This window comes from Lissotriton helveticus, chromosome 4_1 (genome assembly GCF_964261635.1).
Source record: "Lissotriton helveticus chromosome 4_1, aLisHel1.1, whole genome shotgun sequence".
Lineage (NCBI taxonomy): Eukaryota > Metazoa > Chordata > Amphibia > Caudata > Salamandridae > Lissotriton > Lissotriton helveticus.
The window spans coordinates 1,059,513,084-1,059,525,916 of record NC_136063.1 but is presented as its reverse complement, the minus strand read 5'-3'; positions in this window follow the sequence as shown (position 1 = coordinate 1,059,525,916).

Genomic DNA, 12,833 nt, shown 5'->3' with positions numbered 1-12,833 from the left:
ACCTTGTGAGGTTGCGTGTTCCTGCCCTTTTTCATTGTCGGTATCACAAATGTTATGGCGTGATGATCAGACCAATCACACGGGTCTATGGCGGTAATTGAGATTTCTTTGTTTCTAGAAATTATCCAGTCTAAAGTCGCTCCTTGTGAGTGAGTGGGCTGGGTGCATATTTGCGAGAGGTTTAGCTCCTTGAGGAAGTCTTTGATTGAATTGACCATATTATCATTGCCGTCGTCCCAGTGGAGGTTAAAGTCACCTAGGAATATGTTGTTGGCATCTGGGTTAGAGTTAGCAGTTATGATCTCCATAAGATGCTCTGTGAACTTTGCGTTATCTCCTGGTGGGTGGTAAAACGCATGTAGGTTGTGGTTTTGATTATTTGGTGATCTTATGTTAAGACCAAGGTATTCACATGATTCTATATGGTCGGATTGGAATTGGTTGACCTTTATCTCCGAGCGATGGATGCACGCTATCCCTCCTCCCACTTTCCTGGGTCTGTCCAACCTGACAATGTTGTATTGTGGTGGTACTAGAAGATCCATGGTAGGAGAGGATGATTCGTTGAGCCATGTTTCCGTGAGGATGGCCAGGTCGATTTCTTTGTTGAGGATTAAGGCGGCTATGTCTGATGCGTGTTTATTTGCCGAGCGACAGTTAAGCAGTAGGCAGTTCAATGTTTTCTGTGATTTGACGCTATTTCCATTTTCTACTTCGGTTGTATTTACCTGAATATGTTGTAGGTTATGGTGGATTGCTTTCCTATCATTCTTTCGGGACAATCTATTCGGGTCAATAGGTACAGTTTCGATAGGTACAGTTTCGATAATCTCTTCCTTTCTCGGAGCCTGTTGTTCATAAGATCGAAGTAGGGAATGAGCTACTTCTTCTGGAATGGGGTTGGTCCGGTTTGGTCGGTTGGGTCGGAGTATTAGATTCTGGATGTGGGTGATTTTGGAATTCGTGTTTACCGTCATCTCCCAGATTTTCCCAATTATCTGTGAAACTTTCCGCGAGTCTTGTGCCATGTTGCTTATTAGTTTCTTTAGCTCCTTGATTTCTTTCTGTGTTCTGGGTGATTTCTTAAGGGAGATAGATCTGGCAGTCTGCGTTCTGCCATTTGCTCTCCTCTGAGCGTAGTCTGTTCTCGTTGTCCCATACCTTGTCGTTGTATCCTTACTTTGGTTGTGGTTCCTGATTCTGTTGAGGGTGTCATCATTGTTTCTTATATTGTTAGGAGTAGGGGGTCTTTTTGTAGGTGTGGATCCGTGGACTTCTAGTCTCGTATTCGAAGGGGGTTGGGGAGGGTGTATAGCCTCTACTAGGTTCCTTTCATTGTTCTCATCATAGGGGCGCTCACTCAGATCTGAGCTACCCTCTTCCGTTGGAGTGGCCATGTGAGATGGCGGCAATGGTTCTTCCCTTACGGTCTGGTTTGTCTCTTCATTTGCAATGGTATTATACACCGTTATCATTTCAGTCTCCTTCTCCGGTGTTTCCATCTCCGTAATAGATAAAGCTCCGGTGTTAGAAATTTGATTGTCCGGTGTTGCCATCGCCGTAACAGATAAAGCTCCGTCGTTGGAGATATGATTGTCATTCAGATTGACATCTCTAGTGACAGGGTAGTTGTTGTAGGGTGTGATGTCTGGTGAGGTCATGTTTTGTTGATGATTTGTTCTTACTATATTATGTTGGAGATTAGGTCCTACTATGGTTTCCTTTAATGTTTGGAAGGTTATCTCAAATTTCTCGAGTTCTTTGTTGGTTGCTTGTATCAACACTATTCCCGTTTTGTATGTGCGCCACGCCACCACCACCATGGGTGGTGGTGGCGTGGCGCACAATTACTGGCGCATCCCTGCTACTTTGCAGGGATGCGCCGGTAATTGAAAATCTGACCCTTAGTGTCTAGCATTACGCAGTTCTTTACACTACACTCATACATAATTTCTCAGGCCAATGAAATGAACACAAAATAGAAAACAAATAAGCATAGTAGCAAGACTACTGAGAAGGAGAGCAGTGCACCTGAAATGCACAGAAGATTTTGAAATATAATTTACCTACAATGTAATCAGCAGCATTATTGCTCTTGGTAAAAAACAAAAATTTGCAATATAATAACACACAGAGCGGGAGAAAACAGAGTAGTGATGAAATAGCTAGAAATAGCTACTACTACTCACCAAGCCCGGGGATCTCGACGCCGAGCACGTCCAGCAAGTCACGTTCCCGGTCCATGAGATCCGTCCATCGGTGGGTGGCCTGGTTGTAGATGCGCGGCACACCTTACCCCACCGCTTCCGGCGCTCCCGGATCCCGTAGCTGGTAGCGATCTTGCCGCCTCCCATGATGGTCTTGGGGAGGCGGCGCTGGACATGAAAGACTAGTGCGGCCACCTCCTCCGCACTAAAAATCTCCCGAGCTATAACTTGCTCCCCCCTCAAACGCCCGCACGGGAGCCGGGCACGGGGTGCGGGACCGTTCCCCTTCGCGGGCTGCTTCCCGGCTCCCTTTGCCATGGTCTGGGCAGAAAGGAAGGTAAATAATAAAGAAGAAATAGAATAGGGAAGAAGAAAATAAAAGAGTTAAAAAAAGTAGTTTAAAATTAAGCCAAAGTAGCAGAAAACACAGAAATATAGAGCTAGAAAAATAGAGGGATAGATAATAAGTAAAATAGAACAAAAAAAACTTCAAACAAGCAAAGGATGGCAGAGATTGACAGAAGATACAGAAAGCATGCCCAGAACCATAGCAATGAATGAGAAACAAGATGGCCGCGCCCGTTCACGACCGAGTGGGTAAGTTCGCGCGAGATTTTCCTCGCGATAACACGCGAAATTGTACTAGCAAGCCGCACACTTTGCGAGATTACACATAGCGCCTGGAAACGGAAATACGTCACGCAAACAAGATGGCCACGCCCATGTACGACCGCTAGGGTAACTTCGCAAACGTTGCGCTACAAGCGGCTTGCGAACACGCAAAAAATCACGCGAACAAACACGCCGCACAAAAAACTAATCGTGTATTCGCACGAATTTGCGGCTTCCGAAATCGATCTCGCACGAATTCGCGCCCCGCGAATCGCGCGAAATTGCAGAAAAATGATTTTTGCAAAATTGAAAGCACTCAGCAGGTGCAAAAGTTCAATCTTAACATTAGTAACCATTCACTCTAGTGCTTCCTGAGGGGCCCCTCCAGAGTTCAGTTGCCTACTTGCAAGTATTCTATGACCCTGCTCTGACCCTCACAGCAGGCTCATAGAATAGCTACATGTAAGCCACAAAGGTCCTGTGAAAAAAAATTGCACTGCAAAGAAAGCAAATTACAGATAAGGAAGCAGGTGCCAGCCAGACTGGAAGTTTAAATTCAGTGACACATTAATCAACCCCAAATTAATTCATGTTAGTTGAAGCAGGGCAGGTGTGCTTGCTTTTTTTCACCCCCATAATCTACAATGATAAACCAACCAGAGGGTGGCAGTGATGTACCAGAGGGTGGCATGGGTGTACCAGAGGGTGGCAGTGATGAAACAGAGGGTGCTGTGAACCTGTGATGATGAACCAGACGTAGAAACAACATAGTCGCGGCCGTTGCGAGCCGACAAGTAAGTTCGCAATTGCGAACTGGTACACAACCCTCGCGAACTGGCAGAAACCCTTGCGAACACAAAAAAAAACAAAAATCCGCAATTTCGCAGGGAGTTTGCGGATTTTGCGGATTGCGAATCCGTAAATACGCAAGTTCGCGGATTGCCAATTCGCAAAATCTGCCTATACTTACTGGTGACGTTGCTTATATATTTTTATTCTTTGTGACGACGGGTCATGAACTCCACTGAGATTAGCATAACTGTTAATATTATAATATACATATGAACAGTATATAATCCCTAGGCGAAAACACACTAACAACGGGAAGGTGGTGACGTTGATTGTAAATGTTTAGGGTTTGCGCCGACGGGTCACCAACACCTCTGAAGCGAAGTACAGTGTCAATATTATAATATAGAAAGTCACAATATATAAGCTGAAGGGAGGCAGAAAAGGAGCAATGTTTGTTGTAATCTATCTGTTTCTGAAAACAAGTTGCTGACGTTACAGAGAAAAAGGGAAAAACATGCAATAACACTTTTTTCTAGATATAAATGTTTAAATATTTACAAATAGTCACAAATTATAACTATCTACTATGCCAAAATGAAAAAAACGTACAACTCCGGGAATATGTTTGTTGATGCAAAGCAAGAATCCGATGCTAGAAAAGGGAACCTGCATCACAGACTGGCGATGCAGAAATAACTCCTGAAAAGTAAACTAATCGCACAATAGGTGTGGTTTAGATAGTTTTTGGCTGCTTAGTAGTCTATGGAAGGAGGATTCTGCTTCGCCTATGTGTTTGTCACGTTTTACAGTTTACACGTGCCCACGTTTTAACTGTTTTACTTGTGCACGTGTTGGAAAAAGTTACAAACTGTGAAACTGTAAAGGTTTCGATTGCCATAGTAACACTTATAAGGTCCTTATTATCTACATACATTGGAGAGTTTAAAAAGTGTTACCCGGTAAACTGTGTCCTTTGCATTTTCATGATTAAAAACATCTAAATAGAAGATATAAAAAGAAAATATTGTTTACAATAGAAGAAAAAAAAGGCCGTATTAATATTTGTTATCACTATGCTTTTTAATTTAAAAAATACCTGCATTTGTAAAGCATAAAGCTACCCCCATAAAGGTGTGCCGGCGTTTGGAGCAATGGGAAGATTAAGCAAGGTGTTACCTACAGTGAGATAGTGGTGGGCTAAGATGCTGATGGAGTTTAGAATCGAACTGTGAACGCTGTTCTTGACAGTGAGGTATTATAGGTGCTGCGTCACACTTTTACCACACTTATATGTTAATTACTGCTAATTAAGTTGAAAATATTCTTAAATTATAAGTAGGGCTCCTTGATTTATGTTTTTAATGATTTTTACAAATAAATACAGACAGAAAAGTATTTTCCTGTCTCTATTTATTTTAAAGTGTGGATAAATATGGAAATTGGATTATTTTTTGAGCTTTTGTAAATGCTGTGAATGATGAGAAGTAGGCCAATAGGTCTGTCATTCTAAAAGTAAAAGGGTAAAAACAATAAAAGACTTTTAGTAAAGAGCCTTAAAGAGCAATATATATCCTCGTATAAGAATACTTGCACATTTTAATATGAAAGTTGTGTATAGTTTATCATCTAAGAGTGTTTACATGAGTGAAAACGTTCAGTCTTTCAGCCATGAGTGCATATTTATCAGTAAAACAAATGTGGAAATATACTAATTTCAGATTCATTTTTTAACAAAACTTAAAATACGGAAGCTGTAATATCAAAGAAATAGTTTTATTAGCCTCTCATGATGGGGACTACATCTATACACTCGGGTACTGTATGGAGTAGTCCAAGGAGTACAGAAACCAGGGTCTTTTATATATATTTGTTGCCATGTCAGCATGAGACCATGGGGAGGTACTGGCACATACAAGAATAGTTGTTAACTAACATGGGCATACAAAATATGTCTTGATCAGCAAAGTGGGAGGGGAGACATTTCTCCTTACATCAGTAAAACAGTCTAACAGTTACACACGAAGACAGATACATTCTGGCAGCTACAGGCCTTTCTGAGCATGTGCAAGGCTCTGGCTCAGTGCTAAAAGAGTTAATTATAGTTGATGACTCAAGCGAAATATTAGGGTAGGCAACAGTGAAGACGGGAGAAGCACTTGGCGAGCACATGGCTAACTAAAATGGCTGCCATAACCAAAGTGGCTTCAGCTCATGCTGACAGCGATTTCTGCTAGTTTCCACAGACAACCATTTTAGCATTAGCTGGAGACATCTCAGTGATCTAGAAGGAATATAGAAACTATCTTACACATCTGTTCTTATCATATTGCTAACTTCTTGGTCTAATACATATTGGGCGTTCACATTCTTAACGTTGCGCTTGGTAGGCATACAAGTAGAGACACAAAGGGAGCGAAGCATCGGGCCACATTGTATGCATAGACAGCATGACAGTATGATCGCAAAGAATATACATAGAACTGTCAACAGTTACCAGCCCCAAGAAACAAACAATGTCCCTAACCAGCCAATTAAAGTCCAAGTTCCTATATCGGGATGAATTTCAGTGGCTGTTTTAGGCCGATTGGAAATAGCCAACAGGACATGTTGGATGCAATGTCTACATAAAAACATTTTTAATAAACCTTCCAGTGTTCTTCTTTATGAGGGGCAGGGTACCAATGATATGTTCAGGAGGAGGGCAGAGTAGTATTTATCAAAGTGTGTACAAAACGTTTCTCTTGCAGAATAAACAGTAATGCAAATATCAAAGCAGATAAACATATTATCACAAAAACAAGTTTTGCTTTGGGGGACCAGGAGGACCAAACGGGGCCATAGGAATTAGGACAAGGAACCGCAAAGGGCTGCTCCTCCTCAAAAATGGGACGACCAACTGTAGGAGAGTAGGGTCTGCTTTCCTATGGTCACCCCATTTTTTGCTTTTTGCTTCACTGGTTTTCAACTTAATGTGGCTGTGGGCCTGCTAATCAGACCCACAGCCTGCTGTTCTCTCTCAAAATTCACAACCATGTACTTTAGGTACATCACCAATTGGGATTGGGTCACTTTATGAGCCCCTGTACAGTGTACTATAGGTACCCAGGGCATAGGTGCATCCAAGGCCTACCAGGGGCTGCAGCACATCTTTGCCACCCCTGGCTGGCCATCCAAACTGACACAACTGGCTGATCACTCAGCTGGGGCAAGGTCGTGTAATCACCCGTTGCTTAGATATAGTATACCTATGTCTAAGCCTATATCTGGACACATATACACCTATAAGTCCCTCCTATGGCAGGCCTTAACAATCCTGGAGGCAGAGTGCTAGGTTTTATGTGAGATGGTGCTCTAGCATGAGCTGAGCCTGTCTGCAGCTTTCGGAACCATGTCCTTATAGCTGTTCCAGGGTATTGCCATACCATATACTCTTAAGTGCATTATAATCCTCGTGGTTATTGCTAACTTTGGTTTGGCTTCATCAAAACATGTTGTGTAAGGTGTCATACACTTTGGAATACTACCCCCTCGCCAGTTCTGGCGACGGGGGTAGCATTCCACCCTTATAGAGGGAGAAGACATGTTACTTTACTTAAACGCGGTTAAAACTAACCAGAGCCTCAGCATCACAAAATGGATGCTGCTGCCACAGACACAAGTCTGGCATCCTGCTGCTGACCGAAACTCCGGCAGGGGAGGCCTGGACAAAAGGTTTCCTGTCACAGGGAGGTGTTACACCACCCCAGACAGGAGATAGTGGATTGAGGCAGGGAGGGCTGAGTGAAACTAGACACTGCCTGGGGCTGGGGCACTCCAGCCCCAGCTCTGGTGAGAAACTGGACAAAGGGAAAACGGTGTAACCACCCCCTTCCTGGGTCACACCCATAGGAGGGACCTAGCAGGTAATCCAGCCCCTTGTTTTGGAATAAAGGTAGGAGCTGTGTCCATAGACTTTAGATAATCCTGACTGAAACTTTGATACATAACTCTGGCCCCTGTGGTACTGAAAATTTTGGACCTATGTTATAAACATCGTCATATCATGACGATTTTGATATCAGCAGACCGAAAATGGCCAGTATACTATGTACAAGCATTTTCGTCATATTCGAGTGACGATTTCACCCTGAAATCGTCATTTGCGTCCTGAACCCTTGGGTTCCATTTTGTGTGCGGCAGCCATTTTGTGAGTTGCCCTCACATAGGCCAATGATTAAGGCCAAACATGATTCTGAAGGACACGTACACCTTTGCTGACTTCTCTGCGACCTGGGCAAGCTGATTCCACTGCCCAGGGCAGAACCTGTTTGGGCAGTTCCTCTCCCAGTGGCCGGTCGAGATAGCATCAAGGCACAACATGCCATAAACCTTTCCTCGCACTCAAACCACGTCTAATCTTGCACACACCTGTCCCTGTTTCCTACTTTATGACTTGCTTTACAAGGAGGAGGTGCCCGTTTTATTGGGGGTCCGTCGATATCTGATGAAAATACTGGGCCTTGCCGGGTAATTGATTGTGGGCTGAACAAACTGAAATGTGGGATTGTCATCATGACTCTGCTTTTTCTTTGTAGTGAAAATATGTGAATGGTCAACTGTAAAAATAGGAATGTTTGCCTGAAGCATAATATTTTGTATAAAAAGAGAAGGCTGGCTTTGTAAGATTGAGCAGTCTCCTGAGAATATACACCGTGTTGTACTTCTAGGATACCTGTTACTTGGTTGCAGCCAATAAACTAGATCTCTGACTTCACCTAGAAGACTCTGTGTTTCTGTAGTCTGAAACAGGAAGAACCCGAAGTCTTTGGGTGTTGTCCCTGGCACCGCTGGGTTACCGGATCAGTACCGGTTCTGAAAAACCCAGTACTTCAGTTGGCGCCCAATGTGGGGCGATTTCAGCGGTACCGGTCCAAGCCAGAGGTTCGTGAGGAGCTTCCTGTGAAAATTCTGGAGGAAGGCCGCCACTTCATCGACCCCTGCATGTCGACGTGGTCCGAAAGTCTTTGCTGCGAGGTTCCCCGCTTCCCGACGGCTACGAAGGACTGCTGCCCTGACTATCGCCCTGTTTTGGACCCTTGATGATTGGTAGAGCGAAACGATAGACGAGTCTTCTGGTGAAGTCATCGATACCTCAGTTAAGTATAAGTGGAGCGTCTCCCAGCCCTTAGTTTGAGTGTCTTCTTGGGATCTTTGATTTGGAACTTGCAAGTACCAAAGCTGAGGGACTCGTGTATTCACGAGAATATCGTATTCGATAAACCCTTGAAGTTTGAAGCTAGACTAGAGAGCGAAGATGCCTGGTCTTAGCAGACTTGGAAATTTGTTTTGTCTTGGTTGTAATAGGGCTTCCCGATTGGAGGACTCGTGTCCGGTTCCTCCGATTGGAACTCCAACTTATGAATTGTATGTGAAACATGGAGTAGGCCCCATCACATATAATGAAGTATGGATTAAATACACCAGAAAAGATGGTGTTTTAAAATGGCCCCAGTATGGTAGCTTTGACACGGAAATCTTAGATAATCTAGAGGTTAGACTTTTTAAGAAGAATGCCCGGCCGGCAATGTAGACTCTTTCCGCCTATGGCGAAAGGAAGCCAAACAGAAAGAAATTAAATTAGCTAAAAAGAATAAAAGAGAAAAGGGTATTTCGATAATGCAAGCTGCTATGCAATATAAAGATAATGAGGAAGAACAAGCGAGTGAACAGTTGCACAGGCAACGTAAAATGGCGATCGATAAGTGCTATCCAGTTTTGCCACCTCTCCAGCAAAATGCAGCAAAAGAACTTGAAAAAGATCCTCTAATGTCGCACTTATTGAGTTCGCCACCCCCCTATGCGCAGAGTGCTACTGCACCTCCGCAACCTCTAGTCGTGCAACCCCCGATTGTTGTGCCTCAAGTTCTTCCACAGTCACCAGCTGCTCTTCAGTTGGCTCCTACTCTTCCGGTGCAGCCTCCTCAAGGGCCACCGGCTTTGACATCTGCTTTGCCTTTACTTCCTACAACTTTTTTTTTTTTTTAAAACCTTTATTATACGTATAGCAGTTACAATCATGGGCAAGCAAATCAATAAAGCCATAAGCATGCAAAATTACGTCTTCCAAGAGCCCCATCGCAGCTCAGGATAAAGTCCGTATCAGAACGATACCAGGATAAATGAGGTTTCTTTTTTTTTTTTTGAATCTAATGAATACAGGGTCAATGCCAAGCGGTCGTTTCAGGATCTGCAGCTGGCTTCCAAACTGTACAGAGGCAACTAGCTTGACGATTAAAGTGGGAGTGATGGGCGAAGTAAGCAATGCAAAATAGCCATCAACACAATCATTATACGTGACAAACCATTGCCCCACCCCACAAAAACTGAATACGCCATAGATACCCTGCAAGATAAGGCAGAAAAAGAATAAAGAAAAAGGACCATAGAGCCAAGGAAGAAATAAGAAGATACATAGAAACCACCCCCCAACCCCCCACCCCGCACCCCTGCAGAAGGCCATGGTCTATCCCCCCAGCAGTGTGCCTGTCGCCCTAAATAGGAAACCCGAAATATAGTAGATAAGAAGAAAAGAAAGAAAAGAAAATGGAGGAGGAGAAGACAATTAGCGTACGGGCTCCCAGCCGCCCACCCTCCAAACGCAGACCCTCGAACCGACACAAAACCAACATTCGAATCAGTCAATATCCCACCTGTCTCTCGTAGTCATCAGCCGTGCATGCAACAATAAGCAAGAAAACATCCTCAACCTTGTCCCATGCGATCAATTGTATCAACGGAGCCCAGCAGACCAGCCGCCATTTTAGATGGAGTAGGCGAACGGAATGGCCATGATAATACGCTAAGCTGCCCATCAAAGTCAGCCAAAAACGATAGTGTGTGATCAAAGACGATGTGGGAAGGATCCACGCGCAGCATTAATCCCCTAAAGTCAGTAGACCAGTCCAGTAACACCAGTTCCAGGAGAAGAGGGAGAGCCACCCCATCAAACAACACATGAGTTGCCGGACACGGCGTCCGGAGCCGCTTCTCCAACCACTGCACAAGTCCACGAACACCAGACCTCTTCCCAACAAGATCAGTCAGCCCCATGGCAGTCTCGAGATCCTGGCCCCCCGACATCTCCGTATCCCCGGGGTTAAGCAGTACACCGCAGTCAAGTGCAGGGTGTGGCGCAGTGTCCCGCACTCGAGAACAATCACGTTCAACAAAGCACACAGAGGGAGTGATGGCGTCCAGTCGGCTCCCCAGGTCCCGGGCGCTACAATCCAGGGCAGCCCGCAAAGCACCTAAAGCAACCAGAACATCACCAGTCCCCGGCGCTGCCCCAAGAGCATGGGCTCCAGCATTCCTCCTCATTCCAGGCTCACCGGCAGGTAGCGACTCTCGAGCCCGACCGGTGTCTTCCCATGCGTACAATTGATCACCCCGCTGCCACTCACCAGAGTACGATCGAGTCAGGAGCACAGGAGTAGCAGACTCCATATCTTACGATCGGTGGCGTTGATGCGGCGTCAGCAGTCACCTGGGCCCACAATAACGATACGGAGCCTTCAGTGCCAAGCGCCGAGTACGTGGTGCTCAAAATGTCGCCCACAATAGCTTGGGAAAGATGAAAAAGTTGTCCGGGCAGTTCACGGGCGGAGAATAGATACAATGTAATCCCCTGGATCTGTGATGTCTCTCGGGCACACGGAACCGCCGGGTAAGCTGGATAGCTGCGGCAAGGGAAGAGCAGTGCAGTAGACACACTCCGGCCGGCCGACTCCTCCCCGTATTCGATGGCCGTTGTTGTTGCAGCAGGGGCTGGCCGACCCCAACACTCAAAGACCCGGTCTCGTGGACATTAAAGGCCGGGGAAGAGGTGAGGACATTTCGCCGGTGTTACAGCTGGTAGGAATCCCGGAGACACTCCAAAGAGAGCAGAATCATTTCGCCATCACAAAAACACGGCTCGAGTGCAGGATAAATTGCAGGATGTAGGAACAAAGCAAGAAGGTCGGCGGAGCCGAGAGCCTACGCGGCCATCATGGTTGCAGGCTTGGCTCCTACTTCCTACAACTTTAACTACTATATCGACTCCCACTCCTGATATTCCTTCTGACTTGCCTCCCCCTGCTTTTCCTCTTGTCTTTTCATCGAATTCTCCCTCTGTTCGACAGAGAGTGACCAGCACGGTCACTAGTCTTCTATATCCCTTCTTTGGGGCAACAAGTACGACCCCTACCTCAGAGCGTACACAGTTGCGTAGTCAACTGCCTGATTCTAGGGAGAAGGAAACGTTGAATTATTTGGCACATAAATGGGTTACCGAACCGACGAGATATGAGCTAGAATCTGTTATGGATGTCTTCCATCAGTGGGAAGCACCAAAACAGAGATACGTTTTTGATAGAATGTGTACTTTCCTGAGTGAGGATTTAGAGGAGAATGATTTGGAGCCCAATCCGCCTGAGTTATGTCGTGTACGGTACGAGTTTGGGAAAGGCACAATTGTGGGTTCTGAAGTTGAAAAAGCGGTTGCGACATTGTTGTCGTTTAGGAGTGAGGGTGTTTCTCGGTCGTTGTTTGAGTCTGATTCCTCGGTTAAAAGAAAAACGAGGCATTATCCAATGAGAGAAGTTCCTCCAGTGTGGAAGGAAGCAGTTGATGCTGGTCCAGGTAATAATCCACCGGCTGTACCGGCTCATTTTCAACGCGTCTGGGTGCATGTTCCCTGGAAACGTGCGGAAGTTTTAGCTATTAAGCAGTCTTTGCCTGATCCACGCAAAAATCCAGCAGGGTACTACAAAGAGTTGACTCAGACTGTGGGTTCGTGTGTTATGAATTTGGCGGACATCGACATGTTGTTTGGCAATGTTGTTCCACAACCTATTTGGAGTAAGATTCGCCATACAGATCATGCGGTTGAATTGGGTGATACATGGGTTGATCTTAGAGATGCCGACAATAGGCAAGTAAGCGGTGCAAAACCTGAGGATTTGATTACCGAACTTCCTGATAAGATCATTACGTATATGAAGACTTTAATGCCTGAACTACGTGTCAATTGGGACAAGTTGTCTGCATGTAAGCAAAAGAAAGACGAAACGGTGTCTGACTTTTTCACGAGGTTCGAAGAGACCTTCGTAGACCACAGCGGTCAAGATATGAGTACAGAAGGTGGTCAACGGTTGTTCGTTGACAAGTTTGTGCATAATTTGCTTCCCGAGTCGTGTAAGAAGT